Source organism: Ornithodoros turicata, unplaced genomic scaffold (genome assembly GCF_037126465.1).
Source record: "Ornithodoros turicata isolate Travis unplaced genomic scaffold, ASM3712646v1 Chromosome37, whole genome shotgun sequence".
NCBI lineage: Eukaryota > Metazoa > Arthropoda > Arachnida > Ixodida > Argasidae > Ornithodoros > Ornithodoros turicata.
Window position 1 is genome coordinate 533144 of NW_026999367.1, and position 6858 is coordinate 540001.

Genomic DNA, 6858 nt, shown 5'->3' on the forward strand with positions numbered 1-6858 from the left:
ATACATTAACCATTACGAGAAGTGAGCACATGCTAACTTTGGAGCTTTCGAAAAGAGGCACTCCATCGGTATTCAATGTCAATGTAATGTCGCCTGCATTCAAACGCAAGTTGTGGTATTGTATGCTCTCCGTGATAGCTGTCACGTCATATCACAGAATAAGATTCTTCTTGCTGAGGCCTTGAGACTCCAGCAGCCGGCGAAGTTGTTTCGCGAAGTCCACGACAAGAAAATAAATGATGAGGATTTCATTACGCTCTCCGATGTGTGTGATGAACTATATTTCCGACATGACACCTCAGTAGCTTCTGCAAGTTCACCTATATATTCACTGAACGTCATGCAAAAAAGTGCTTCACATACTGCTCTTCAACGACAGAAAAGTGTCTGAAGAAAGCAAACTTTGATGATGGGTATAATATCCCTTCAGGCAAATGTGCATTGATGAGCTTCACCATGTTTTCTGTGGCCTCCTTTGAGCATCCATGACGTACACTGTGCACCATAACCATGAGAAAACTCTCATACCGCTACCCCACCGTTTCCGTGACATGAGCACGAATGAAGTTTCAAACACACAAACGTGTCAAACAAATGATGCAATACAGGAATACAAGCAATGCAATGCTCTGGTTCTCCCGTCAAAATATGGCTTCGCTTTCGACCGTAGTTTCGCAGGCGAGGAGTGAAACCCCTTCGTCTACGTTGTGTTACTGTTCGAAGAAGCTTTCTAGGAGCATTAAATTTACAAAACTAGCTGGAAGTTTTAGTAATGCACACTAAAGGATAATACAAAACAAGGATAATATTGATCATATATTTCCTATGTTTACAGCGAGCTCAGTCGCAGTCGCCAGGTGGCAGCCGCAGGCAGCCACAAGGCTACAGTGGCTAGTGGGGCCGCTAGCCGATCTGATAGCACGAATGCATTTGGCGGCATTTTGTTTGCTTTGCTGGCGTTCCTGTCCATCCCATTGCGTACGTACTGAACGCGATGAGTCACGTTTTGGTTAAGTGGTTAACCGAAGAGAAATGGGATGTGTATCCGGTAAGGAGCATCGTGGACCCAGCTATTGGTCTCCGACTGCTCACGGAGGCGGACGCCATTAAGGATTTGCGAGGTACCACTGTACGCGTCTGTTGGAGAGACGGAGAAACGCCTGCACTCGCAAAGCTTCTTCACTTCGGTGAGTATCATTTAGTATGTGAGGATGACGCGTCCTTTGCTCAAATATCTAGGTATCGCATTTGCTGAGATCACGTAACATCTTTTCTGTCAGGGAAGCCGCAGACGCTGGAAAAGAAACGAAACAAAATCGTGACGGCGGCTGCCAGTGAAACCCACGACACCGTGCCATGGGAAGGGACGGAGCCACTCACTCCACAGGTAACTTATTTAGAGGAGGACCAGTAGGAATGTTTATCCAGCCGATATTTCCCAAACGTGTCACTCGTGTGCTTTGGCGTTGTGGTAAAGAACTGCTTTCATTTGCAAACAAACGGCACGCAGGAATGAACGTATTAGGCCCGGTTTCACCAACGCTGGTTAACTTTGAATCGAGATCAACCGTTGTTAAAACTCAATTCTTTTTTGTAAACGATAGTTGGTGATGTGATGAATGTTTCAGTCACAATAACTCCCCTTTGTGAAGCACAGCTAAGCGTTAAATTCAAGTTAAGGAACCGTTAATCTCGGTTAAAGTGTTAATCGACGATGGTGAAACCGGGCCTAATACGTTCATTCCTGCGTGCCGTTAGTTTGCAAATGAAAGAAGTGATATGCATTATTGTGAGTGAATCGTGACTATTTGCGTGACTATTTTTGCATTTTATTGGCTATTTAGGTGTCTGGAGAGCCTATATGCCAGCCTATCTCTATCGTTTCTGGTGCCTAAGTTTCCGGGCCGTATTCATTATCCTTGCACAAATTCCTGAAATGCATTTAGTCTACTGGTTTTCATCCTTCGTCAATATCCCCCGACATCAAGTCATTCTCTCGTCTTTCCTGTGTGCACTCCTGAAGGCAGTTCATCCTACATATACCGGGTGTTTCACATAAATCTCCGGTCTGCATAATTCGCAATCATGCTATGCTATAGAAGAACATTTTCTCTGAAAAAGATATCTGAGACATCGGCCACAACCTGAGAAGTGGGCAGCCCATTTGCTTTTGCCCATTAATTAAGTGAATATTTTAACTCGTAGATTTTACTTCTGACGCTTTTGGAACCTCTATTTTATGTATCGAGACCTTCAGTGAAGCATATTCCATCAAAAGATCTGCTTAAACACTTAGAGACTTTTTCGAGCAATTAATTCGTTTCAGTTTACACATTTCCTGCGTGGAGTAGTGTAATAATGTGCTTTTTCACTCAGCTATCAGACCCCAGATTACATGCCAAGCGAGGGTGGAAGCACTTGTATTAATCGTGATTAAGGGGCACCACAACACCAACCAGCAATACAAGGGAACATACAAGAGGCGCATTATTACGCTATTCTGCACAAGACATATGTAAACCAGAACCAACTATATTACTCGAAAAGATAACGTGTAGAAACGAGTTTTTTCCTGGAATATGTTTCACTGAAGTTTTTAATGTGTAAAATAGCGGTTCCGAGAGCTTTTAAAGTAAAATTTAAAATGTATGATTTTTATTAAATTAATAAATATATGCACATGAGCCACTCGCTGTTCACCTGATGACCCATGTCTCAAGGCCCTTTACCCGAACGAAATTTCTTCAGTAGCACTAGCTGTTTGCGAATTATTCAGCTGCGGGATTTGTCTGACATAATACATCAATGTCACGATTTTAACTCAGCTAAATAAATATCAACCTCCTCCATTTTGTCTTTCTGACGGCCTGGGTGAATGCAGCTTAGGTATTCACTTGTGTCGCTTACTTTAGTGTGCTCTGTTTGTGTTTGTACATGTGCTTTGTTTGTGCTTTGTGCTTTGCTTACTGTGTATTGATTTCAAGGGTGCCTGCAGCACATGTGCGAACAAAATTGAAGCGTTGGTTACCGAAAACCTCAGTTTGAAGGAGGAGAACGATGTGCTCAGGAGGTCACTAGAGGCAGCTCAGAAAGCATCTGGTATGCCGTAGCCTTTTGGTTTTTTGGTTGCATGGCCAAGCTGCATAAATAAGACAGGATGTAGTCTCTGAATTGTGGCATGTAGTGTTACTCGTAGCTATTGTATGCAAGTGTGGACTGTGAACCAGTGTGTCTGCAAATGACCTACAACATTATTGTTCTCTAACAGCACTGTGCCACTGCCGTTAGCATAGACATCATATATGCAATGGTTGTGTGCACATTCAGGATAGCGTAGCACAATTTACTACAGAACTTGTTTGCTGCATGCCGTGGGTGTAGGGCTGTTGCATGGCCGTGACTGTTGCTGCCTGCTTTTCTGTTCTCAGTTTGCTTAAGAACATTATGCTGGCACAGAAGATGTTTCGCTAGTAATCATTGTTGCATTGAAAGGTAGCGCATGTGTTTACCTTATTGTTCCAGAGCCGGCAAAGATGGTGAAAAGACTGCAAAAAATGCTCGAGAACAAAGACAAGGTAGTGAATGAGGCCATTTTGGAAACCACAAAGGTGCGTATCAGTGGTGAAACCAATCTGATCACATTGCTGCATCAGAGTTTGCACAGAGCCTTGAACCTTGGAAAACCTTGGACTTGAAAGTTCTAATACCAGGTCCTTGATTTTAGGTCTCCCGTGAGAACAAGTCAACCAGCAAAAGGCAACTTTTGCTGGTTGACTTCCAGTTCCAAAACAACAAACTTATGTGGGTTATTGAAAACAGATACCACACCACAGGAAGACACGCATCCTATTAATATGTGAAATTATGCTGGGGAGAGGGAATTATATAACAACAGCAATTAACTTATGTTGGAAATCTTGTGCGTTCAGGTTGACATCGGCAGTGGTGTGATTGTCGAAAAGGTCATTCTAGAGCGGTTGGAACGGGCTTGCCAGTGCAGCCCAGGCAAGTTTGCCCGCTCCCTCTTGCGTCACGTCTTCACTGAAGACGAGCTTCGGGGAAAGACTCTCTTTGGCACCAAGAGCAACCTACACAAGGACAGACCAGCTAAGGGAGCCCTTGATCCAATTCGTACCAATGCTGTCATAGGTAAATATGTTTATGCTGTCTGGCTTTTTTACTCCTATCACATCTGTTTTGTGCAGTATCACTTCTGTTATGTTTGTCAATCAGAGGCATGTCCAAGCAGATATTGTATCCTAAGGAAAGGGCAAAAACACAGGAGAGTTCCCATGTACACTTTGGTGGTGTGCGGTAATAGTCATCATGCACCGAAGTAGTTCAAAGTCGGCAGGCATGTCGTAAAAGCTCTCTACTTACATATGCTTGTCATTGAGCTGTCGCCAAAGGAAGCATGCATGTCATGTCTCAAAACAGTGCTAAGAGTACCAAAGTTTGCGATTTTTTAAATAAATGTAACTGGGCTTTCTATACAAGCTAAACCCTGCACGTGAAGAGCTGAGCAGATGTACATTCCATAACATCCTTACTCTCACAAAAAATTTAGTTTCCGAAAAATGTTTGTAATGTCAACAAAATCGCTTCAACGCACATACTTTAGGGAGTAAATTTGTTGTTGTAATATCACGCTAGACAGGAGCGCTTCCAATAGAACTCTAGGGAATGCCTTGAGTAGACATACACAAAAATCAGAAGAGTGCTGTTTGTTAAACTCAACCAATATTTTTACCTTGAAAACATCCAGCGCTGCGTGCTCATCCTCAGGGGTGGCATGCTGTAACAGTTCTTCCTTAAATGGGGTAATAGACAAAAAGAAACTACACAGGAAACACAAAAAACTAGATGCAAAATAAATAATTTGCCAAACTCCAAAGAAGATACTTTACTTGCAATTTAAAATTCTGCGATGAACTTTACCAAAAATAACTAACCTTTTTATGAGAGCAACAATATTTTTTGTTGGAATGTGCATCTGATGTTCTTCACGTCTAGGATTTCGTTTGTATAGGAAGTGTCAACCATTGGTATTTTAGTGCTGTTTTCAGGCGGCAGTAACACTCAAAGATACGTAAGCAGAGAGCTCTGTGCCTCCTGATTTCTAACTACTTCTGTGCGCTATGACGGTCACCGCGTGCTACTAAAGTGAGCATGTTTTTTTTTCCTCAGGGCGTCAACTTTTGAAGCCCTTTTGCTGTGGAACCCTTAAAAGTTTGGGACTAATATTTCGTATTTGACATCCCCCTGCCACCCCAGAGCACACTGATTTTCCCCCAAAAATTGTGGTGCTCAATCAGCATCGCTCGATGAGTTGGCTGCAATGCACCAGCCCCAATATCATGCAATAAACAGGAAAGTGGCGAGGTCCCATCGCAAGCTGTGTTATGTGTGATTTTTTGTGGGTTCTGTGAAGAGTTTCCTTGCGAATGGGAGCATAGTTGCTTTTGGAGTTGGCTCATAATGCATACGAACTCTTTTTCGCTCCTTATGCTGCCCTTCATCATCTATTCACACCCGCATGCTGCACACAGCCACTGTCTTCGCACAGCATAGCAGATGGGAAACGTGTTTTACTGATACAGATATGGGTATATAAAATGCATCTTTTTGCTACTGTCAATGTGACAGTGTTTCGTACAACATTCGTGTGACAATCATTTGTATAATGCCATGCTTATTTTCTGTTTTTTTTTTCTTTTTTAGGGTACACATGCAGCAAGTTTTCCCAAGCAAGCATCACATACATAAAAAATAGCCTGGCGTCAATGTTGGCACGAGAGATGAGGTGAACGGATGGCGCAAGGTACAGTGGCAGCAACTAGTCTCCGCTTAACTGTAACGTTACCCTATGTTACTGTAAAGTTCTCTGCTGCTAATGTACACGCATAGGTCGGTGTTTCTGTCCTCCAAAACTCCCGATCAGAATCATCTGATCAGGTGTGAGTTCAGGCCCTGCTGCGCAGTCACGTGAAGGTTGACATGGCGTATCTATGAGCTCGATCATGCCGCATATTAGTGCTGCACTCAGCGAATAATATCACACTTGTAAACAGAGCAGGTGTGATGTTATCTGGTGAGTGCGCTAATATGCAGCATGATCGAGCTCTTAGATACGCCATGTCAGCCTTCACGTGAGTGCGTAGCAGGGCCCGAACTCACGCTTTATCAGATGATTGTGATCGCGAGTTTTGAAGGCGCGAAACGCTGAGCTATGTGTACACGTCATGGCATTAATGGGCACAAAGGCAAAGTGCAATATTTTATATGCATAATAAAGTGAACATATGTTTTCAGCCTTTTCTCTTGTCTCTTAATGATAATGCTATTTCCAGCTGTATAAGACGCAACAGCAACAAAACAAATTTAATCGAACTGGACTAGCCCGTACTCTTCAAGAGTGCCGCGTTCACCACTTGATTTTCATTACACCAAACAAAACAAGCAAACCAAAAATTTTGGTATGTGTTGAATTTCAACACATGCTCAATAGAAAAATGGTGCACTTTCAATCAAAAGCGGTTCGACAGAATTTCAGTTGGTACACAATGGCCAATTTTCAACAGCTGTCAACACGAACACAACAGTTTCACTTGCAGTTTTCAATAGAACGGCAATGGGCATCGTTGACAGAGTTCAGTGGAGTTTCAATAGAACCTCAAAAAGATTTTTCATAAGGGAAGGGTAAAAACAATGCCTGAAAACCTGGTTTTCATTCCGAATTCTTCATTATTGGTTTGTGCGTGTGTGTCTGTGTGTGGGGGGGGGGCAGCTTTATTTTATTTAGTGGTCAAGAGTCCTCGGAACACAGAACAGCTGACTGCAAGCCATGCACATGCGGCC

The 6858-nt window shown here is 42.9% G+C and overlaps 1 long non-coding RNA gene across 1 annotated transcript; it reads left to right on the forward strand.

The window, feature by feature from the left end:
• Positions 1-3563: 3563 nt before the first annotated feature.
• Positions 3564-5997, forward strand: LOC135373997 (uncharacterized). Its single transcript, XR_010416704.1, has 3 exons — positions 3564-3608; positions 3930-4149; positions 5722-5997. It is a non-coding gene; the product is annotated as an uncharacterized LOC135373997 (long non-coding RNA).
• The last annotated feature ends 861 nt before the right edge of the window (positions 5998-6858 follow it).